This window comes from Schistocerca gregaria, chromosome 1, assembly GCF_023897955.1.
Source record: "Schistocerca gregaria isolate iqSchGreg1 chromosome 1, iqSchGreg1.2, whole genome shotgun sequence".
NCBI classification, from domain to species: domain Eukaryota; kingdom Metazoa; phylum Arthropoda; class Insecta; order Orthoptera; family Acrididae; genus Schistocerca; species Schistocerca gregaria.
The window spans coordinates 1,094,883,031-1,094,908,536 of record NC_064920.1 but is presented as its reverse complement, the minus strand read 5'-3'; positions in this window follow the sequence as shown (position 1 = coordinate 1,094,908,536).

The window sequence follows — 25,506 nt, the reverse complement described above, 5'->3', positions numbered from 1 at the left end:
TTCGGGACACGGTGAACGGCGTGGCAGCTGATCTTCAGGAGCTTGTGTGCTATTGAAATCGCCTTCTAATACCAAATCATATTGCCTGACCTTAAAAAGCGATACTATTCCTTCTGCGAAGAAGAGCGATCAATCGCGACGGCGATCATTCCGGAAGGGGGGTATACATTGATAAACTGGACGCCTAGCACCGTTTCGGCCATTCCTCTAGCGTCGCGGAGATATCGGACTTCGTCCGTCTCGATGCGCTCTCTTAGGAGAACTGCGACTTCACTGTTAGTTGGTGAGGCGTGGGACACATGAGCCTTATAACCATACACCCCGGGAAATCGGCGACGAAGTCTTCTTGGAGGAAGGCAATGTCAACGTCTGCTGCATTGAGCAGCGACAACTTGGTACGTGTCCGAATGGTGTTAATGTTGGTGGCCGTTAAGCGGTAGGTCTGTAGATCGTCTCCTGCAGTGGGGCCCATCGCCAGCGGCGCCGCAAAATGTAGTGCCTGTGATCTGCTGGCCGCGTCCGCACCGTCATCTGTTGCTACTCCGGAGGGGCCGAGGTGTGGGATGGGAGACCCCTCTCCTCCTCCACCACAGTGGGCCTAGGATCGTCTTCAATGTCGTCCGTCCAAGGTCCGTAAGTTAACAATGGTTCTGGTAGAACACTTGTGAGCGGAGTCACTAAGGGTGAACCCTCGCCTGTTTCTGGTTGTGTACAAAAGGGGGACGTTGTGCCCGAGATCTATTTGCCTGAGAGAGCGGAAACGGGATTGTCGCACTCAGGCGAAGTGGCAGGTGAGGGCGATCCTGTGTCATCCATTTTCCTCGTCTCGTCGGCCGTGCGGTCGTCAACTGTAGACAATGTCTGCTGGAGGCAATCGTCTGAGGGTGTGGGACGTCACTTTTTATGTTTTCTCGGTGACCTTCGTTTGTGGACGTTCGTTTCTGTGTCCGAAGGAGTTTGTGGTTCCCGCATCACATACCCCTCAGGGAGGAAAGAGAAGGTTGGTACAACCGTACCGTCGAGTTCCATTCTCTCGTCCGAATCTTCTTGTGGAGTCGATGGGCGGCTTTCTTCAGTCTCTGTGGACATCGTAATGTTGTTGTTCAACCAGGACTGGCGACAGATGTGCATTCTAACGCTTCCTGTCTTCCAAGTGTTATTTCGTCTGCCACGACCGTCGATCGTGTCACCCCTGCTTAATTGAGGGGGAGGGCCGTGAGCGTAGGAGGTGGTGTCGTGTGATCTAATGGAATTTGTGTAACCCGACGTTGAATACACGCCGAGCGTATATGACCCCCCTGGCCGCAACCAGAAGAAGTACTAGGCTGTCCATCGAACATAACGATTGCCCGACATTCACCTGAGACTAAGTAGGATGGCACCTATTTCTTTAATTCAATTTTGACTTGTCGGACGCCGTTGAGGACCTGTTATGTCTCGAAGGTGTTCCATTTTTTGGCCACGTGGCTACTTACCGTCCCATACGGGCGGAAAGCTGAGGTAATTACGTCCGGTGGCACTTCGACCTGGAGATCGAAAACCCATTGCGTGCGTAATCCTGGCCCTGCATGGCCAACAGTAACCTCCCCAGTGTGACCATCGGAGTGTTTGAACTTCAGAGTGTTCGCACATCTGTTAAAAACTGCGTAACATAACTGGTCATCGACCATCTTGACGTACTTGTGATGGATAGGTGGATACCGATGATGTGCTGTGGTGGTATTTGAAATTCGTCATGGATGAATCGTCCGATTTCAAAGGCTCGTGGTCTTTTGTAGTCGGGCTGGAAGCTGATATTGGTGGTAGCGTTTCTGTACGAATGAGCCATAGCAACTCAGTGTCAACGGACGCGAGAACAAGGTGCGACGAAGAAGTAAACAAACAACGCGCTTAAAACTGTGTGCCCGACCGAGACTCGAACTCGGGACCTTTGCCTTTCGCAGGCAAGTGCTCTACCATCTGAGCTACCGAAGCACGACTCACGCCTGGTGCTCACAGCTTTACTTCTGCCAGTATCTCGTCTCCTACCTTCCAAACTTTACAGAAGCTCTCCTGCAAAACTTGCAGAACTAGCACTCCTGAAAGAAAGGATACAGCGGAGACATGGCTTAGCCACAGCCTAGGGGATGTTTCCAGAATGAGATCCCCACTCTGCAGCGGAGTGTGCGCTGATACAACATCCCCTAGGCTGTGGCTAAGCCACAGAGAATGAAAGAGAAGAATAATTACATGATCTGCTGAATGGAATGAACAATCTAATGAGTATATAATATGCATTAAGAGTAAATCTAAGAAGATGAAAGTAGTGGGAAGTAGCAGAAATGAGGAAAGCGAGAAACTTAGTATGAGGATTGATGGTTTCGAAGTACAGGGTGATTAAAAAGAATACCACAACTTTAAAAATGTGTATCTAATGAAAGAAACATAATATAACCTTCTTTTATACATAATTACAAAGAGTATTTAAAAAGGTTTTTTTCACTCAAAAACAACTTCAGAGATTCAGAGATGTTCAATATGGCCCCCTACAGACACTCGAGCAATATCAACCCGATACTCCAACTCATTCCACACTCTCTGTAGCATATCAGGCGTAACAGTTTGGATAGCTGCTGTTATTTCTCGTTTCAAATAATCAATGGTGGCTGGGAGAGGTGGCCGAAACACCATATCCTCAACATACCCCCATAAGAAAAAATCGCAGGGGGTAAGATCAGGGCTTCTTGGAGGCCAGTGATGAAGTGCTCTGTCACGGGCTGCCTGGCGGCCGATCCATCGCCTCGGGTAGTTCACGTTCAGGTAGTTACAGACAGATAAGTGCCAATGTGGTGGCGCTCCATCCTGCTGAAATATGAATTGTTGTGCTTCTTGTTCGAGCTGAGAGAACAGCCAATGCTCTAACAGCCAATTCTCTGCCGTACTCAATAACACAAAAAGCTTTCTGTTGAGCGGTCGCCATCTTAGCATCAACTGACGCTGACGCCTAGTCAACAGCGCCTCAAGCGAACAAATGTACAACTAAATGAAACCTTATAGCTCCCTTAATTCGCCAACAAATAGTGCTTAGCTCTGCTTTTTGTCGTTGCAGAGTTTTAAATTCCTAAAGTTGTGGTATTCTTTTTGAATTACCCAGTAGATGAAATTACAGAATTGTGCTACCTAGACAGCAAAATTAGCAATGACAGACGGAGCATGGAGGAAATCAAAAGCAGACTAGCAATGGAATAAACGGCATTCCTATCCAAGGACATTAGGCCTTCATTTGAGGAAGAAATTTCTTATACTGTACGTCGATAGTAGAGCTTTGAATGGAAGTGAAACATGGACTGTGGGAAAACAGGGACAGAAGAGAATCGAAACATTTGAGATGTGGTGCTACAGACGAATGTTGATAATTAGGTGCACTGTTAGGATAAGGAAAGAGGAGGTTCTGCTAGGAACTGGAGAGGAAAGGAAAGTATGGAAAACACTGATAACGAGAAGCGACAGGATGGCAGGACATCTGTTAAGACATGAGGGAATGACTTCGATGGTGGTAGAATGAGCTGTATAGGGAAAAAACAGTAGAGGAAGACAGAGATTTGAATACATCCAGCAAATAACTGAGGACGTAGGTTGCAAGTGCTGCTCTGAGATGAAGAGGTTGGCACAGGAGAGGAATCTGTGGCGGGCCGCATCTAACCAATAAGGAGACTGATGATTCCCCAAAAAAAGAAAAAGGCTTGATACCATTTTCCATACCTGAAACAGGAATATGTAACGATCTTCTTGTTGTGTTTTGTTAATATTTTTTAAAAGAAAATGTTCATAATTTTGTACGTTTCCTGAAGTAACATTTAGTATAACCGAAAGCGGTAATGACAAATTAAGTTCAGACGTGACTATGTTCATGACTAATGTTTGAGGGCTATAGATACCGAGACCTCAGTGCACTTTACCTCGTGAACAAAAGTGACTTGTAATATGAATTGTTGAAAACGTTTTGTTATATATTTGATTTTATACATAAGAACAAAGTTAACATGTCGGCGCAACCACATATTTACAGTATAAAAAAAATCAGGATTTACCCGTTTTTAAGATCAAGTCTTGATCACCAGCATAACCGTTCAACAATCTCTAAAACTGACCAATAAAAAACATAAACAAGAGCAATAATAATAATATTAATAAATACTGTTGAATAATAAAATAATGCTACCTGTTCTTCTTTATGTTTTATGTTGGTCATTTTTAAAGATTCATGTACGGTTATACTTAGGATGACAGTTTGATCTTCAAGTGCGTAAATTCTAGTATTTTTTTACACATTAAATAGGTAGTTGAAGCAACATTTTGACACTGACTTGTTATATCCATTGAACCATCATTCTGAAAAGACAATTATAGAACACACGGAAAAATGTAGGACGAAATACTGTGACGTAAAGAAGAAGAGGAATGGTGTAGAGCTACATATCTTCGTGTGGCTGCAGGTGATCCATAAATTTTGGGCCGCTGTTTGTGAAGTTACAAATCAAGAGACTGTGAACGTCCAGCCAGCATTACGTATTATGAATGGCCTTTCATTACAGATAGCCGTAAATAATCCGAAGGTGACGTGAGCCGGTTGGCCGGCCAATGCCGGCTGCGAGTGACGGGGGAATCCCCTACGTCAGAGAGCCAAAGCCGCGCGCAGTGTTTGGAGCTGCCGGCGGCGGCGCTGCGGTAGGCCTGGATTAAAACAGAGGTTAGCCAGCAGCCACGCCACATGCAAGCTGTACTCTCGCGAGCTTCATTAGCGGCTGCTCGGCATGCGACGTTCCACTGCGAGGTACCTGTCAGATTTGTTACCTCGCAGTGTATACTGCGCTTGCAAATGGGACAGCGCAGTCTGGGATCCATGTCTGCGTCCAGCGTAATCCTCGATCCTTATGCGTTTTACGCGAATCCCTGTGTATTGGCTTCGGCTGGTATTACTATATCAAAATACTTTGACAAAGTTACTTTGTCCAATGTACATTGATCATCCATAACATTATGACCACCGACCTGCAGTCGATATAAATTCGTCCAGCAATAGAAGCGTCACCTGGCGACGAATGACTGCTAGTCAGACACACGTAAAGAGTACGTACACTACAGGCCATTAAAATTGCTACACCAAGACGAAGTGGACAAAATATTATACTAGAACAGACATGTAATTATATTTCCACGCAATTTGGGTGCATAGATCCTGAGAAATCAGTACCCAGAACAACCGCCTCTGGCCGTAATAACGGCCTTGTAACGGCTGGGCATTGAGTCAAACAGAACTTGGATGGCGTGTACAGGTACAATTGCCCATGCAGCTTCTACACGATACCACAGTCCATCATGAGTAGTGACTGGTGTATTGTGACGAACCAGTTGCTCGGCCAACATTGACCAGACGTTTTCAATTGGTGAGAGATCTGGAGAATGTGATGGCCAGGACAGCAGTCGTTCATTTTCTGTATCCAGAAAGGCCCGTACAGGACCTGCAACATGCGGTCGTGCATTATCCTGCTGAAATGTAGGGTTTCGCAGGGATCGAATGAAGGGTAGAGCGACGGGTCGTAACACATCACAAATATAACGTCCACTTTTCAAAATGCCGTCAGTTCGAACAAGAGGTGACCGAGACGTGTAACCAATATCATCCCATACCATCACTCCGGGTGATACGCCTGAATGGCGATAACGAATACACGCTTCCAATGTGCGTTCACCGCAATGTCGCCAAACACGGATACGACCATCATGATGCTGTAAACAGAACCTGGATTCATCGGAAAAAGTGAGGTTTTGCCACTCGTGCACCCAGGTTCGTCGTTGAGAACACCATCGCAGGCGCTCCTGTCTGTGATGCAGCGTCAAGGGTAACCGCAGCCATGGTCTCTGAGCCGATAGTCCCTGCTGCTGCAAACGTCGTCGAACTGTTAGGGCAGATGGTTGTTGTCTTGCAAACGTCCCCATTAGTTTACTCAGGGATCGAGACGTGCCTACACGAACTGTTACATCCATGCGGATAAGATGCCTGTCATCTCGACTGCTAGTGATACGAGGTCGTTGGGATCGAGGACGGTGTTCTGTATTACCCTCCTGAACCCAATGATTCCATATTCTGCTAACAGTCATTGGATCTTGACCAATGCGAGCAGCAATGCCGCAATACGATCAACCGCAATGGCGATAGGCTTCAATCCGACATTTATCAAAGTCGGGAACGTGATGGTACGCATTTCTCCGCCTTACACGAGGCATCACAACAACGTCTCACCAGGCAACGCCGGTCAACTGCTGCTTGTGTATGAGAAATCGGTTGGAAACTTTCCTTATGTCAGCACGTTGTAGGTGTCACCACCGGCGCGAACATTGTGTGATTCCTCTGAAAAGCTTATCATTTGCATGTCACAGCATCGTCTTAGTGGTGTAGCAATTTTAATGGCCAGTAGTGTAACATCAGACTTAAATGCTGAGCAGAGTACAAGTGTGTCTGAACACAGAGTACACTAAACACTCCTATCGATGGGCCTCCGCAGCTGACGACCCATGCACGTGCCGATGTTAACATCATGACATCGCCAAATTTGGCCGAATTGAGCACGTCACGGTAGGCACTGGGAGTTTGAGCAGTGGCAGAACGTTGCACTGTTTGATGAAACCCGATACCTTCTTCATCGTGCCAATGACAGGGTACGAATTCATTATCCAGGTGACAGCTCCATAACAACTGTACTGCAGGACAGAGACAACCTATCGGTGGCTCGAGTATGCTCTGGGGAACATTCACGTCAGCATCCACTGCCAAAGTGGAGTAGTACTCCGAAGAGGACGGACAAGCGTACTGCAGGCAGTCTCTTTAGTAAATCTGTTGCACTTTCTGAGTGTTCTGCCAATAAAACGCAATCTTTGGTTCGCCTTCCTCATAACGTTTTCTATGGGTTCTTTCGGATTTAAGTCGTTCGTAATGGTAATTCCTTGGTATTTAGTTGAATTTACGACCATCAGATTTTATTTATTTATTTATTTATTTATTTATTTAACCTGGCAAGATTAGGGCCATCAGGCCCTCTCTTACATCTAACCAGGCATTCTACTTATTTTACAGTCATATGTTTCAGTAGGCATGTTAAACTACATCTAATACAAAAAGTGAGATAAACAATTAGAAAGGTACACCTCGAAAAATACATTATTGAAGAGAAAGATTTAAGATAGGAGTGCTGGCAGCAGGGAGTATGAGGGAGACTCATGGTGAAGCGAGGAGAAGAATAGAGAGACATGATGAAACATAATTAAGGAAAATATAAAGGAAAAGGAGACTGCGTGTCTAATAGAGATAGATGAAGAGGAAGGCATCTCAGGAGCAAGATAGGAGACACTAGCTTTGCTATTTGACAGATGAGAGGATTTGCCTTGCACATTAATTTTGTGGAGAATTTTATGCGGATGATAGTAGGAAATGCTTCAACTTCTTCTTAAAAGCAACAGGAGATTGAATTTTCCTCAAGGTAAGGGGCAGTTTGTTCCAGAGGCGGACAGCGGCAACTGAGAAGGAGTTTGCAAAAGTTTTTGTTTTGTGAGTGGGCACAGTTAGGATACCACATAAGAGTGACCTCGTGTTTCGATTATGATGGTATGACAGGATTTTAATCTCTGAAGCTAGGTACTGGGGTGCTTGCGCGATGAGGAGTCGGTGAAGTAGACATAGAGTGTGGTAGTCACGCAGTTTGTCCGGCCGCAGCCACCCTAGCTCGGAGTATGAAGCACTAACATGATCATATCGGCGAATGTTGCAGGTGTAACGCACACAGGCATTCATGGTTAGCTCTAGCCGTCTTTTGTTTTCACTACTCATGCCTTGTTGAATCACATCACAATAGTGGAGGTTCGGTAGAACGAGTGCTTGCACGAGCTGGCGTTTCAAGTCCTGTGGGAATATGTTCCGAAACTTTTTGAGAGCATAGAGACAAGCAGACGTTTTTCGGCACACTGCGACTGTATTCTCCGCCCAGTTGAGATGCTCGTCCAAAGTTACACCCAAGTTCTTCACTGTTTTCTGATATGGTATTGGAGTACCTTCGAGCAGAATAGGAGGTAGCCGTTCGCGGAAATCTGAACTTATTAATTTCTGATGGGCTATTAAGATTACTTGCGTCTTTTTTGCATTTAATTTAAGCCCCAGGTTTTTCGCCCATGTCACTACTGAAGACAGATCATCATTCATCAGAGCGATTGCAGTGTTTACGTCTTCAGGTCTGACGCTGAGATAGAGCTGGAGGTCGTCGGCATAGAAATGATGTTTACAGGAGGACAAAACCGACGAAATATCGTTGACATATAAAGAAAACAAAAGCGGTCCTAAGACTGATCCTTGTGGCACTCCCGAAGAAACATGTTTCCAGGAAGATTTTTCATTTGCGCAGACAACACATTGCTGTCTGTCTTTTAAGTAGTTTTCAAACCATCTCATTGCACTATCAGAGAAATTAAGCTGTTGCATTTTTCTGAGTAATATGTCAAAGTTAACAGTGTCAAAAGCTTTGCTGAAGTCCAGTAGCGTCAATATTGTTGCCTTTCGATTGTCGATGGCATATTTCAGGTCATCAGTTACTTTAATTAGAGCAGTGTTTGTGCTGTGATGTTTACGGAAACCGGATTGAAATTTGTCATATAGACTGAATTCATGCAAGTGTTCAGTGATTTGGTCATGAACAATATATTCCAGTGCTTTGGAAACAGCAGGCAGTATGCTAATTGGTCGGTAATCACTAGGCAGTTGCGGGTTTTCGACCTTAGGGATGGGTCGAATTATGCTTCTTTTCCATGCAGTGGGGTATATTCCGTTCACGAGGGAAAAATTAAATATGTCAGTTAAGACAGGTACTAAGATATCGGCAACATTCTTAATCATGGTTATACCGATACTGTCGTTGCCTATTGCATCAGAAGAGATTCTCATTATTGCTTTTCTTGCCGTATTTGTTGTAACATGTTTTAGATGAAAGGTATCGTTGTTAGTTATCCTGTTTGGGGATTCTTGTGGACGGAAATCATCAGCCGTGCTGGTATTCAGAGATGCAGAGAAGAATTCATTTAATTCGTTAGCTGACACATGAAAAGTAGTTTCCGATTTTGCCTTTCCGACCCCCAAGCTACGGAGATTCTTCCATAGAGTCGTGGGTGTCAGATCGCTGCATACGAGGGAGCGAGCGTGCCTGATTTTGGCATTGCGAATGCATTGTTTCACTCTGTTCCGTAGCTTTCTATATTCTTCAAAACGTTCGGGTTTCGGATCTGCCTTGAAACGCCTGTGGGCAGCATCCCTATTAGTCATCATTTGACGTAATTCAGCTGTCAGCCATGGAGCAGGAGATTTTCTTACACGGACTGTGCGCACAGGTGCATGTTTGTCATAGAGGGCAGTGAGTTTATCACCAAGTTCATTAATTTTGCCGTCGATTGTAGGTTCTCTGATTATTTGATGCCATGAGGTTTCTGAGCAATCGGCTGTTAGAGCGTCAAGGTCAATACGTTTCATGTTCCTACAAGTTATGTAACGCGATTTGATCCTTGGGGGCTGCACAGAGTAGGCCAGGAATATTACATCATGTGCTGAGAGGCCAGGGGCCGATGATTGACCAACATCTCTTACTTTGTCAGTCTGTTTCGTTGCGATCACGTCTATAAGAGTATGACTGTGCGCCGTATGGTGTGTAGGTTGTAATGGAAGAATGTTCATGCTATTGCAACTAAACAATCTTCTTAGGTTTATTGCGGAGGGAGTGTCTCTTAGCAGGTCTATGTTCAAGTCACCCATTACGATGACATGTTCGTATTGACACTGAAGTGAATGTAATTCCGACTGGAAGGAACTCATTGAGCTTATTTTTGGCGGCTTGTACACGACGCCAGTCAAGAATTTCCGACTTTGTATATTTATTTCAATGAACATGAATTCAGCCTCTTTTTCTTCAGCAGGATTTGACGTACATAAGACTTTCGCTTTGAGATCTGTTCGTATATATGCGCCGACCCCGCCACCTCGCTTTTTTGATCTGTCTGCCCTAAGAAATGTGTACCCTGGGAGATGAATAGATGCAGAGGATATGTGTGGTTTCAACCACGTTTCGGATAAGAGGATTACGTGGTAGTTTAGTTGGTGGAAGAGGAGGCTAAGTTCTTCGTAATGCGCAGGTAAAGACTGAATGTTGCAGTGAGCTGCTAAAAGCTCGGACGCGTTCCGCTGAGCAGCCTGGAGTAGGGTGGCAGACTGGTTTGTCCCTTTGTTAGGCACTACCTGCCGCGAGGGGCACTGACCGGTGTTTCCGCCAAGTGACATATTCCAGGGGTGTCCGAGATTTTGCGCGCCCTGTTTGTGACTCCGCGAGAGCCGAAAGAAAAGCGACTGCAAGAGATTTCCTGAGGTTGCGGGAGTATAGAAAATGGATTAGTGGTATTCGGTGCAGGGAGAATATGACCAAAATGGTGACAGCTGTGTGTCACTGAGTATCCTATGTCGTAAGAGGAAAAGTGTAATTAGAGTATTTGAAACAGCTTAGGGTGGAAATAAGGGAAAGAGGAGTGATTTAAGAGGCCGATGCTGCCAGCAGAGAGAAGAAAGCTTAATATTTAATAGAGTATCGTAGGAAGCTAGAATTAAATTGAAATTTGCTAAAGTGATACTGATAGTAATTTTTGTTATGCACAATTTAAACCGAAGAGATGGTTGACTAATGAACTAAAGGAGAGACAAATAATTGCAATAGAACTATTACAGAATGGAAGAGAATAAACTGAGAAAATGAGAAAAGTATTAGCAGTAACTAAAACTAAGCAATGGCTACAGCTAAAGACACAAAAATAGTAAAAAGTTAATACAGTTACAAAAACAATTAGTTGAAGGTACAAATAATTGAAAAGTTAATAAGTTACAAAAACAATTAGTTGAAGGTACAAATAATTAAAAAGTTAATACAATTACAAGACTATATCTGAGTATAGGACTGTTAAAATTTGAAAATGGTGTTAAGTTTGACTTTTGGCTCGAGTAGGTTCACTTAATACTATTTAGTTCTGTCATGTTTGTGACTGTCTTCTTTCCAGCTGCAGTCTTAATGATTACTCTGCCATCCTGAGTCCACACATTCTGAAGACCGAAATGGGATATGGCACTGTTTAAAATCTTTAGCCGCTCGTGTGTCAGATCTTCCCTTATTGTAATCCCTGTCCTTGCTAACTTCTTCTTCTTGATTTATCGTGTAACCGAAGTTATCTTAATCGTTTTACAATTCGTTTTGATCTTCTGATGCTTTTAATAGACAATAAAGGAAAGCGTCTTCTGTAAGCAACCTAAGACGGGTGCTCAGATTGTCTTTTAAATCGTTTCTATAGATAGGGAATAGCAGAAGCCCTATAACACTTTTGTTTTACTCGATAACTCTCCGTCAGTAACTACGAACTGTGACCTATCTTACGGGAAATCACGATCCACTCGTATTACTGGTACTGTGTTCCATAAGAATGTAATTTCAATACAAGCCACTTGTAAGGCACTCTGCCGAAAGCCTTCTGGTAATCTAGAAATACGAAATCAATTTGAAATCACTTGTCAATAACTCTCAACATATTGTGTGAGTGAAGGACTAGTTGCGTTTCCTTAATACAAATCGACTATGTGTTAATAGACCGTTCTCTTCGAGAAAGTTCGTGATGTCCGAACACAATATACACTCCTGGAAATGGAAGAAAGAACACATTGACACCGGTGTGTCAGATCCACCATACTTGCTCCGGACACTGCGAGAGGGCTGTACAAGCAATGATCACACGCACGGCACAGCGGACACACCAGGAACCGCGGTGTTGGCCGTCGAATGGCGCTAGCTGCGCAGCATTTGTGCACCGCCGCCGTCAGTGTCAGCTAGTTTGCCGTGGCATACGGAGCTCCATCGCAGTCTTTAACACTGGTAGCATGCCGCGACAGCGTGGACGTGAACCGTATGTGCAGTTGACGGACTTTGAGCGAGGGCGTATAATGGACATGCGGGAGGCCGGGTGGACGTACCGCCGAATTGCTCAACACGTGGGGCGTGAGGTCTCCACAGTACATCGATGTTGTCGCCAGTGGTCGGCGGAAGGTGCACGTGCCCTCGACCTGGGACCGGACGGCAGCGACGCACGGATGCACGCCAAGACCGTAGGATCCTACGCAGTGTCGTAGGGGACCGCACCACCACTTCCCAACAAATTAGGGACACTGTTGCTCCTGGGGTATCGGCGAGGACCATTCGCAACCGTCTCCATGAAGCTGGGCTACGGTCACGCACACCGTTAGGCCGTCTTCCGCTCACGCCCCAACATCGTGCAGCCCGCCTCCAGTGGTGTCGCGACAGGCGTGAATGGAGGGACGAATGGAGACGTGTCGTCTTCAGGGATGAGAGTCGCTTCTACCTTGGTGCCAATGATGGTCGTATGCGTGTTTGGCGCCGTGCAGGTGAGCGCCACATTCAAAACTGCATACGACCGAGGCAACACCCGGCATCATGGTGTGGGGAGCGATCTCCTACACTGGCCGTACACCTCTGGTGATCGTCGAGGGGACACTGAATAGTGCACGGTACATCCAAACCGTCATCGAACCCATCGTTCTACCATTCCTAGACCGGCAAGGGAACTTGATGTTCCAACAGGACAATGCACGTCCGCATGTATCCCGTGCCACCCAACGTGCTCTAGATGGTGTAAGTCAACTACCCTGGCCAGCAAGATCTCCGGATCTGTCCCCCATTGAGCATGTTTGGGACTGGATGAAGCGTCGTCTCACGCGGTCTGCACGTCCAGCACGAACGCTGGTCCAACTGAGGCGCCAGGTGGAAATGGCATGGCAAGCCGTTCCACAGGACTACATCCAGCATCTCTACAATCGTCTCCATGGGAGAATAGCAGCCTGCATTGCTGCGAAAGGTGGATATACACTGTACTAGTGCCGACATTGTGCATGCTCTGTTGCCTGTGTCTATGTGCCTGTGGTTCTGTCAGTGTGATCATGTGATGTATCTGACCCCAGGAATGTGTCAATAAAGTTTCCCCTTCCTGGGACAATGAATTCACGGTGTTCTTATTTCAATTTCCAGGAGTGTAGTTAAGTCTTGGCTGATATCGCAGCAGACAACAGGTCCGTTCGAGACTCCCGAAACAGCTCACACATTTATTCAACCCATGTATCGCTAATAAAGTCTTAACTCACGCCGATCGCACAGCCTACAAGTCTGTCAGTCCAGCTCTTATATTTGCAAAATAAACATTGCAAATTAAGCCCTAACTGAAACCGCAGCAGACGACATCTCTGTCCTCCGGCATTGCCCAATCATCTCCGATCTTACAGCCAAAACACTTCGCCCGTCATCCAAGTCACGCGCTATCCGAAGACCTCTGAAGTACTTCGTCTGGCTTTTCGTTTATCAATTGTTTATTATTTTGCTGTTTATTAATACTGTTCAAATTATGGAGTGATAGCCTGCTACAAAAATGGTTCAAATGGCTCTGAGCACTATGGGACTTAACATCTGAGGACATCATCCCCTAGAACTTAGAACTACTTAAACTTAACTAACCTAAGCACATCAAACACATCCATGCCTGAGCCAAGATTCGAACCTGCGACCGTAGCAGTCGCACTGTTCCAGACGGAAGCGCCTAGAACCGCTCGGCCACATCGGCCGGCAGCCTGCTACAGAGAGAATCTTTTTTTTATGACATGCAAGTAAACACACTGTTTAAATGGGTGGCTGGTTTAATTAAGGTGGGAAGGGAGCAAATTGCTAGGTCATCGGTCGAACTACTTAGTATTTCTAATAGTAATAACAGAAGGTTAACATTTTGGCGCGAAACTTTCGAATGCAGCAGCCAATCGCTGAGAAGAACCACACTTTAGGCGGTCTTCCTCACGATACCCGTACCGAAAAAACCATTTGTCATCGGTACGCCGGCCGGGGAGGCCGAGCGGTTCTAGGCGCTTCAGTCTGGAACCGCGTGACCACTACGGTTGCAGGTTCGAATCCTGCCTCGGGCATGGATGTGTGTGGTGTCCTTAGGTTAGTTAGGTTTAAGTAGTGCTAAGTTCTACTTACGGCCTTGTCAAAGATGGCGGAGGAGCGGATAGAGGTTCAGGGCACTTTCTTATCCTAGGGGTGAGAAATTGCCCCTAAAGGCGGAAGAATCACCAATGATCAACGACATGAGGATGCAGAAGGCAATGGAAACCACTGCATTAAAGACACGTAACGTCTATCCACAGGACATGTGGCCTGTAGTTTAAGAAGTGTGATGATGATCTCTCCATTGGCAAAAGATTCCGGAATAGTCCCCCATTCGTATCTCCGGGAGGGGACTGCCAAGGGGGAGGTTATCATGAGAAAAAGAATGAATAAAGGATAATGTTCTAGGCGTCGGGGCGTGGAATGTCAGAAGCTTGAACGTGGTAGGGAACTAGAAAATCTGAAAAGTGAAATGCAAAGGCTCAGTGTAGATATAGTAGGGGTCAGTGAAGTGAAGAGGAAGGAACACAAGGATTTCTGGTCAGATGAGTATCGGGTAATATCAACAGCAGCAGAAAATGGTATAACAGGTGTAGGATTCTTTATGAATAGGAAGGTAGGGCAGAGGGTGTGTTACTGTGAACAGTTCAGTGACCGAGTTGTTCTAATCAGAATCGACAGCAGACCAACACCGACAACGATAGTTCAGGTATACATGCCGACGTCGCAAGCTGAAGAGGAACAGATAGAGAAAGTGTATGAGGATATTGAAAGGGTAATGCAGTATGTAAAGGGGGACGAAAATCTAATAGTCATGGGCGACTGGAATGCAGTTGTAGGGGAAGGAGTAGCACAAAAGGTTACAGGAGAATAGGGGTTTGGGACAAGGAATGATAGAGGAGAAAGACTAATTGAGTTCTGTAACAAGTTTCAGCTAGTAATAGCGAATACCCTGTTCAAGAATCACAAGAGGAGAAGGTATATTTGGAAAATGCAGGGTGATATGGGAAGATTACAATTAGATTACATCATGGTCAGACAGAGATTCCGAAATCAGATACTGGATTGTAAGACGTACCCAGCAGCAGATATAGACTCAGATTACAATATAGTAGTGATGGAGAGTAGGCTGAAGTTCAAGAAATTAGTCAGGAAGAATCAATACGCAAAGAAGTGGGATACGGAAGTTCTAAGGAAAGACGAGATACGTTTGAAGTTCTCTAACGCTATAGATACAGCAATAAGGAATAGCGCAGTAGGCAGCACAGTTGAAGAGGAATGGACATCTCTAAAAAGGGCCATCACAGAAGCTGGGAAGGAAAACATAGGTACGAAGAAGGTAGCTGTGAAGAAACCATGGGTAACAGAAGAAACACTTCAGTTGATTGATGAAAGGAGGAAGTACAAACATGTTCCGAGAAAATCAGGAGAACAGAAATACAAGTCACTGAGGAATGAAATAAATAGGAAGTGCAGGGAAGCTAAGATGAAATGGCTGCAGGAAAAATGTGAAGACATCGAAAAAGATATGACTGTCGGAAGGACAGACTCAGCATACAGGAAAGTCAAAACAACTTTCGGTGACATTAAAAGCAACGGTGGTAACATTAAGAGTGCAACGGGAATTCTATTGTTAAATGCAGAGGAGAGAGCAGATAGGATTGGTGTGTAGAATATATGAGTCTGGCGACATACCATCTGACTTTCGGAAAAGCATCATCGACACAATTCCGAAGACGGCAAGAGCTGACAAGTGCAAGAATTATCGCACAATCAGCTCATGCATCGAAGCTGCTTACAAGAATAAAATACAGAAGAATGGAAAGGAAAAATGATAATGCGCTAGGTGACTATCAGTTTGGCTTTAGGAAAAGTAAAGGCACAAGAGAGGCAATTCTGACGTTACGGCTAATAATGGAAGCAAGGCTAAAGAAAAATCAAGACAAGTTCATAGGATTTATGGACCTGGAAAAAGCGGTCGACAATATAAAATGGTGCAAGCTGTTCGAGATTCTGAAAAAAGTAGGGGGAAGATATAAGGAGAGACGGGTCATATACAATATGTATAACAACCAAGAGGGAATAATAAGAGTGGACGATCAAGAACGAAGTGCTCGTATTAAGAAAGGTGTAATAAAAGTCTGTAGCCTTTCGCCCCTACTCTTCAATCTGTACATCGAGGGAGCAGTGATGGAATACAAGGTGAAAGGATATCAATGATACGATTCGTTGATGACGTTTCTATCCTGAGTGAAAGTGAAGAAGAATAAAATGATCTGCTGAACGGAATGGACAGTCTAATGAATACACAGTATGGTTTGAGAGTAAATCGGAGAAAGACGAAGGTAATGAGAAGTAGTAGAAATGAGAACAGTGAGAAACTTAACATCAGGATTGATGGTCACGAAGCCAATGAAGTTAAGGAATTCTGCTACCTAGGCAGTAAAATAACCAATGACGGACGGAGCAAGGAGGACATCAAAAGCAGACTCGCTATGGCAAAAAAGGCATTTCTGGCAAAGAGAAGTCTACTAATATCCAATACCGGCCTTAATTTGAGGAAGAAATTTCGGAGGATGTACGTCTGGAGTACAGCATTGTATGGTAGTGAAACATGGACTGTGGGAAAACCGGAACAGAAGAGAATCGAAGCATTTGAGATGTGGTGCTATAGACGAATTTTGAAAATTAGGTGGACTGATAAGGTAAGGAATGAGGAGGTTCTACGCAGAATCGGAGAGGAAAGGAATATGTGGAAAACACTGATAAGGAGAAGGGACAGGATGATAGGACATCTGCTAAGACATAAGGGAATGACTTCCATGGTACTAGAGGGAGCTGTAGAGGCCAAAAACTGTAGAGGAAGACAGAGATTGGAATACGTCAAGCAAATAATTGAGGACGTAGGTTGCAAGTGCTACTCTGAGATGAAGAGGTTAGCACAGGAAAGGAATTCGTGGCGGGCCGCATCAAACCAGTCAGTAGACTGATGACAAAAAGGAAAAAAAAGGTTCTACGGGACTGATGACCACAGCAGTTTAGTCCCTTAGTGCTCAGAGCTAATTGAATTGTCATCGGAACCTCACATCACATTACGTCATGTCCCCACTGCTGCCTTCTCAACTGCTCTAAGAAGAACTTCTTGTAGCCGAATATGATGGCTGCAAGCCGGAAATATCACAATAATCGTTTTTATTTTTAACAAAGCGGTGTAATGTGGTACATGCCGCCCGCTACAGTGTCAATATGGTATGTTTAATACAGTCATAATGGAACTGGATGTGCAACAAGTTCTTTGAAGATCAGAAGACGTCTGTCGTACTGTTGAATCCGGTCATCAGGAGTAAATCGTATTGAATGCGATCGTGGCTGTTGCAAGTTTCTTCAAAGCTCTGAAATCCATGTGAAGCAGGATTTTTAGTAAGTACGAAATCGGTGTTGGTTTGAGTTAAAGTTTCTTAAACCATACTTGCGGCTAGTTGCTGCTTAAATTATAAACCTCGTACTTCTAATACGACCGCGTTTCTCAACACGTAAAAATTTTACAAATTAGCATAAAACCCTTGGAATAGAAAATCAACAAAGTACGGCGGGACAGGGATTAGAGTGTTGTCGAGCAACAGTCGCCGCATAACCGTGTTTTATTGGGTGGGCGGCGGAACTTTCCAGAAGGGTCCAGAGTCGCAGCGGCAGTGACGGAGAGAGACAGTCGTCGGCTGCTACTTGGCGCTAACTCGGCTAACAGGCGGCTAAATGAGAAGTTTGAGTGGGGGCGGTGGCGGCAGCGGCGGCGGCGTTCCGCGCCCCCAACTAAATCAAGCCGCCGCCTCCGCCGCAGACCCGGCGTGCCGTTCGCCGTTCGCCTTGGCGCCGCAGCTCCTGCTGTTGCTGCTGGTACGCCACTGCTGGTTCGGCGAGCTGTATTGGAGACCTATCTAGGGCTGTCGATAAAATGTCGATACATCAGTGTTTCAGCATTTCTTCCAAAAAGTATCGATATACACTGAAGAGCCAAAGAAACTGGTTCATCTGCTTAATATCGTATACGACCCCCGCGGGCACTCATAAGTGCCACAACATGACGTGGAATCTACTCGACTTACGTCTTAAGTAGTTCTGGTGGGAATTGATTCCATGAATCTTGCAGGGCTGTCCATAAAAGGAGTACGAGGACAGCACGTTGCAAGGCATCCCAGATATGCTCAATAATGTTCATGTCTGGGGAGTCTGGTGGCCAGCGGAAGTGTTAAAACTCAGGTGAGTGTTCCTGGAGCCACTCTGTAGCAATTCTGGACATGTAGGGAGTCGCATAGTCCTACTGGAATGGCCCAGGTCTGTCGGAATGCACGATTGACATGAATGGATGCAGGTGATCAGACAGGATGCTAACGTACGTGCCACCTGTCGGAGTCGTATGTAGACGTATCAGGGGTCCCATATCACTCCAACTGCACTTGCCCGACACCGTTACAGAACCTACACCAGCTTGAACAGTCCCCTGCTGACATGTAGTGTCCATGTATTCATGATGTTGTCTCGATACTCGCCCACGTCCATCCGTTTTGATACAATTTTAAACGAGACTCTTCCGACCAGGCTACATGTTTCCAGTAAGCAATAGTCCAATGTCGGTGTTGACGGGCTCAGTCGAGGAGTAAAGCTTTGCGTCGTGCAGTCATTAAGGGTACATGAGTGGGATTTCGGATCCGGAAGCCCTTATCGATGATGTTTCTTTAAATGGTTCACACGCTGACACTTGTTGATGGCGCAGCCTTAAAATTTGCAGCAATTCCCACAGGCGTTACACTTCTGTCAGTTTGAACGATTCTCTTTAGTCCCTTTCTTGCAGGATCCTTCTCCGGCCACAGCGTAATCGGAGATTTGATGTTTTACAGAATTCCTGATATTCGCGGTACACTCGTGAAATGGTGGTAAGCGAAAATTCCCAATTCACCGCTACCTCGGAGAAGCTGTGTCCGATGACTCGTGCGTTGACTATAACACCACGGTCAAACTCACTTAAATCTTGATAAGCTGCCATTGTAGCTGCAGAAACCGATCTAACAACTGCACCAGACTGGTCTGATAGGGCTTCATGCATTCGAAAGAAATCAGTTTTAAAACTTCTTCTGGGGCTGGTGGATGTAGAGGTAGCAGACGACCTTGGATTTCCTCCAACCCCATTGCACAAGATCTTTTTCACTACCAATCCAATGTTGCACTTCAAAGTACTGCAGACCCAGTAGGAGGAACGGATGCCAAATGCGCTGTTATTCTGTTTGCGTACCTAAGTTAGCATTTATACCTCAGTCTGTTCAAAGAGATTCTTCCCTTATCAGTCAGTTTTTACTACGCAGTGAAAAATGTAAGACCAGAATTTTTAACAGCGTCAGGATGTGCCGTAGGATCTTTAAAAATGTCACTGGTCTAGGTTAGAGCTGGGTCTTTCTTGAGGGTAAAAGTAACCTAATCTTTCCTACTTTTAACGAGGCTGAACCTATGTCACATCCTCACATGGCATCCAAAGTATGTTGTCACTGATGGATTGTTCTCATTGGCAGTCAGGAGAAACAGGGAGCCGTGAAAGTGCCCCTTTGTCTGGCTTTAGGAAATACAAATTTCAATGTACACCTCGACAACGACCAATCACGATGACCAGCAAATCTCCATCTTCACCCACAGTAACTACAGACCTTTACTGTTGTGTGTGAGATTCACTGTTGCGATAACAATAATAATATCCACATCGTCTTGTGTCTGCTTTGTGTGATTGCCCGATGCTGAGAAGTTTTCCTTTAGCACTGAGATGAGACGATTTTTATTTTTCATAGTCACTAGGAATTTTTCCAGTGGCACTGTCGGCATCATTATTTCGTCGAACATCACATCTACTAACGTCTGTTTGCGGGGTCTTCTAGCTCGCTCAGCATATTTAGTACCTTCTTGAGGGTAAACATCGAAAATGGCTACAACTCTGTCCTTGTACTTGGACTTAATAAATGAAGCATAACTTTTACAAATTGATGAAAATGACTCTGTGCAGCAACTATCCTCTGTCTATGAAGTAGGCACACCCTCGCAGATTTGCATGTTCAGCTGGTGTGAATGCTTTGTATAAAGCAGACTTGGTACCTTTTTTCATTCCATAGGCGTCGAAAAGAGACATCAGATCAGGGGACAGTTCGTACTTTAAGAACAATTTCTTCATCAGATAGCTTAGAGCGATTCTTTGAAAAATAATCGTAGGACTGATGAGGATGGTTTCATCATTTATTTCGATTGCATTGAAAGTGGCAAAACTCCGACTTCCTGTAGAATTTTACAGTTTAAAAGTCACCACGCAGAATTCGATAAACTACATGAAGTCCAGTCTCCTTGGCCATGTGCAGTCGATGGTACTGTCTCCTGCAACACCATTGGTAAGAGATAAGATGTCTGTGACATCAGGAAAAGGATAGTGTGGCGTAAACTAGTCCATTAATTTTTTCGAATCACTTTAATCTCTTTCAGTTCTTGATTCACTCACTTCCACAAGCTGCTCTGAACCAGTGAACTCCACACATAGTCTCCATTTTCTCACATTAGATCACCTACAGAGAATGCTTTCACTAACCCCACTACCATGATTCAGCCCTCCGGCACTTTTCATTATCCTCAGTAGGGGCTGCTTAGACGTCATATCGGTCCATGTTCCACACCAAAATTTGCTAGTCCTTCGTGCTGTGGAGCTGCCACCCGCAAATATTTCATATTCCTAACTGCTCATTTTATCTTTCAAGCTGTGCAGGTCTTGTAGGTAAAAGTGGCAACGTCTCGCATACAAAAAAGTCCGAAAGCTTAAAAGTACGGAAACATTTGATAGATAACTTGGAGATCCCATTTCCCTGCTCTTTTTCAGCTTCAATGAATAGCTTAACAAGTCTAACAATTTCAAAGTAGTGAATCCATAGCTTTCAAGTAGCACCAGGTTAGCTAAGGCTTGGAGCTGTGCAGAAAATTTGGTTTTTAATTCCTTTACACACTCTTTTTTGTGTGCTAATAAAGTCAGTGATCTGACTCCATCATTTATGAGTTCTGCAAGTTTTTCTACAAGGTATGAGGCTAAATGCATTGTCTCAAACATAATTTTCGCCAGGGTGATATGGGCTAATATATGTTTTCTAATTGCTCTCAAAAAGGCATGTTCAGTCAGTATTTTCTCTGTTGATTGCAGTGCATATATAGAATCGAACAAGTCCTTCAACATATTGCCATCCATTAAGCAGCCTACACCTTTCATGAACAATATCAGAAGGTGAAACCGACCTGTCCTAATGATGACATTATCAAAATCGGGATCTCCTTGTTGCAAGCTACTGTAAATCTAACCTTTAAGTATAGGAGCTGGTTGAAGGTTTTCACAGTAGCTTGTTGATTGGTTCAAATGGCTCTGAGAACTATGAGACTTAACGTCTGAGGTTATCAGTACCCTAGAACTTAGAACTGCTTAAACCTAACTAACCTAAGGACATCACACACATCCATGCCCGAGGCAGGATTCGAACCTGCGACCGTAGCGGTCGCTCGGTTCCAGACGGTAGCGCATAGAACCGTTCGGCCACTCCGGCCGGCGCTTGTTGATTCATCAATTTGCTCTGCTCTATGGAGCTGAATAAATCTGTGTATACGGTACTGTGATCAGAAAGTGCAGCGTTTATAAATGGCAGGTAAGCAACATAGCATGCCCACACAGCCACCGTCGTCGCGAATGCACAGATATCGCTTCACCGTTTACCCCCTGGCAACGGAGCTGATCTCAAAAGTTTGTGTATATATTGTCCCGGCTAGTTAAGAACCATTATCTGCCGTATGGGTCGGGCATAAAACATCTCTGAATAACGTTGTGAGCCGCGCGGGATTAGCCGAGCGATCTCGGGCGCTGTAGTCATGGACTGTGCTGTTGGTCCCGGCGGCGGTTCGAGTCCTCCCTCGGGGCATGGGTGTGTATGTTTATCCTTAGGATAACTTAGGTTAAGAAGTGTGCAAGCTTAGGGACTGATGACCTTAGCAATTAAGTCCCATAAGATTTCACACACACACACACACACACACACACACACACACACACACACACACACACAATCACGATGTGAATCTCGTCGTGTGAACTAGCAGTTGAAAATTGATCACGATTTTCCAGAGATATTTCATACACTTTCAACCACGATGGATCCAGAGACAATTTTGTTTTTGTTTTTATTACTCTGGTGTAAGATATTAATTGAGTTCCAGTCTGTTTTTACTAATGTGTTTTCCTGCGTAATTTGATTTAGTTACATTAGCAGTCAGTGTGCATTCGTTGAATCCTATTAAATCTGTTTGTATAAAGTTTTATCAGCTTCCTTCAATAACCCTTGAATGTTCACAAACATTATTGGCTATGTACTAGCTAATTATGGAATTTAGTAAACACTGGGAATGTCACGTATATTTCTGTTTTATTGACACAATTAAGTTCTTAAATTATTGACAGGTGGCACCGGGGAATCAGTAAAATGACACTTGATCCTAGTGTGTATTGTTTCGGTATGATAACATTCAGTCAGTACTACATTCCTTCGTGTACCTATCACCAAAGATATACTTTCCCATGAAACTGTCCTTTACCATTAATGTCCGATAAATTATAAATACGTGCCTGGGCCTTACAATGTCTAAGCTTCTCAATACTCACGACACGATATTAATTATGGGTTCGAATCCTTTCAATGTCAGTTTAATTTTTTAACGGGAACTACTTTTCACTTCTCGTTTATTAGCGGAATCACCTTGACAACGAACGGCAAAGATACTAGTGTAATAAGGTCCAAACTATTTTCAGTCCCAATAGTCTTTAACAATTCGCATACAGCGAATAAAGTCCTAATTCAACATAAAAGTTTCCGTATTGTCAATAAATCTCTTCACAAGTATAGGTTCGTAGCGTTTCGTTGAACACGTACAATCACCATTCACTTGAATATCAAAGTTCTTACACCCAATCACTTCTAATTAACTGTGTATCTGAATTTATTCTAAAATAATCTGTTCTCTACCACTCCAGTGTCTAATCCAGTTCTAAAAATGCAATTCAATTTCGCTTCTAAACCCAAAATTCCGCCTACCACGGAAGAACTGCGAATACACTCGCCACCGCTGAAAATGAAATCTCAAGAGGACAAACAGTGCTGCGCATTGGTTTATATATTACATTTAAAACAAAACGCAGCTCGGTTGTATCTTCCTTGGATTCCCTTTGTACTACTCTGCATTACTCTATTTCGAATATCTACTCTTTGTAAAAATTTTAACTATTACATCGAAATACTACTACCGGTTTTGGCTCTTAGGTCATTTCGTATTACAGAATTTAATCTAATATACGTTTCTGTATAACCACTCTCTAAAGAGCGGTCCCAATAGGTTACGTCAAAGAGGAGACCATCTGTGGTTTTCTTCAAGAAACCACTCGAACGTAGAATCCCGGAGACATCTTCCCACTCGCCATAAAGCCAAATCAGATCTGCCAAAGAGGATGTGATGCTATCAGGTTAAGCAAATAGCCGTTTGAGTTTGTCGATATTGGTATTCATTAAGCAAAGAGAGCCCACTTTCTCAACGTGTTTTAAGGATACCACCACCTAGATGAGCTAGTATTGTTTTCTTTACTTCGACAATTCTTTTATCTGGAGCAATAGCCGTTTCTAGGGATTATCAAATGTGTTCCCTCCATTGCGTGGAAGGTATTATGTCCATCCAGTTAGCGAGTGTTGACCTCCGCATTATCATGAACAAATTGATGGAAAGCTGCTGGGCCTATTTGTAGTGGAGGTCACACGATTGCCGTTATTTCAAGACGAGCAGGTTCTGAATAAGAGACGCAAAATCCCGAGGATTACACAGCGCCAATCAGTTTTCGTGACCGAAACTTATAAAAAGAACCTGACAACCCTGTTTGTATGGGGGAAAGGAAATAGGTTGGGCTCACAGCGCTAATAACACTGTGTGAAACGGCTGAAAGTTTTTTCTCCACTTGAGTACAAGACTCTCTCAGAAAACTGTGAAAACCTCTGGAATAAGACTTTCATTTTCGTCCATGAAAGAATCTGGAAGAGGACAGTCATCTATGGAATACAGTACTGATCGTATCTCTCCAAGAATCATATCAGCCACCGTCTCATCTAATCCATGTCATTCTTCCCGTTCTGATGAAAGTTTTTCGTAGTATCACGCGTCTGTCAAAATTTTATTGCCATTATTTTTGAAACAAACGATTTTGTACTGTTTTATCTTCGATATGATAAAATCTTCTCCATATGTCTTCAGTGAATGTCGTGTTGTAGTTTTTCTTTGAGGAATGAATTTGCCCTCTGTATGAGTCAACAGTTGATCATGTGAAAAGCTAATTCCTCATCATTGCCTTCCAGAACAGTAAAAATGTCATTCAGAGCCCTCTCAACCTCTTCAGCCTGTGACCAACCTGTTTTTCATCAGCCTTGGGTCTACGAATGTACACCTCGTGTAAACATTGATCATGGTTCTGACAATACGCAGCCACCATGTTTGTTATCACTGAGATTCTGTTGACAAATGCTGCACCAAAATCATCTCCACATAGCTGAGCCTGTTTCCTAATTGTACCTTTCATTTCTATTTTCGTCACCTGATGCACAGAATTTTATGATGAGGCAGTTGTTATTGTCACCTTGCATAATTTGCAGGAACAACCATTCCACACAAAAAAAATGTTTTTTGCAGCAGAAATACTCAGGGGTATCTTAATTCTCCTGAAGATGTGCTGTGTTCAGCAGCTTTCGTCCGGTGAGCAGCTACCATTCTTCTTTTATGTAACTTTTCTGAGACGAAACATGTATTCTCACACATGTTTTAAATTCCAAAACAGCTTTCTTGCTATCATTTCTGTTTTTACTAGCATCTTGTAAATTTTCTATTCCTGTTTCCTCGACTACTTTCACTGCACTCTCATTCAAGTCCTTTTGACGAATAAAACTCTTATCAATGGACTTTGTGACCGAGTCGTTGCAGAGTATCTCAACGAAAACACTCAGAAACGAATTTACTTCAGGCCATTAAAGCGAGAGAGAAAGACATGACCGCTGCAGTGAACGTAAATTAACTTTTAGGCATCAAAACCTATCCCGCCACACAAAGAAGGACTTCTTCGGTTTGACAGATAAACAATGAGTGTTAGCAAAGGGAGGAGTGGGGAGTGGGGCCCAGCCAGAGAGAGAGAGGGAGAGGGTGGGGGTGTGCAGTTAAGCTACAGTGTCACAAAGAACAAAAAGAAGAGCTTTTTCTACGGTTTAGCCAACGGCCTTTCCACATTTGTAACAATGGTTCCATTTAGATCACCAATGTTAAGCACTGTCGGGATGGGATTGCACTTGGGTGGGTGACCATCCGGTCTGCAGAGCACTGTTGC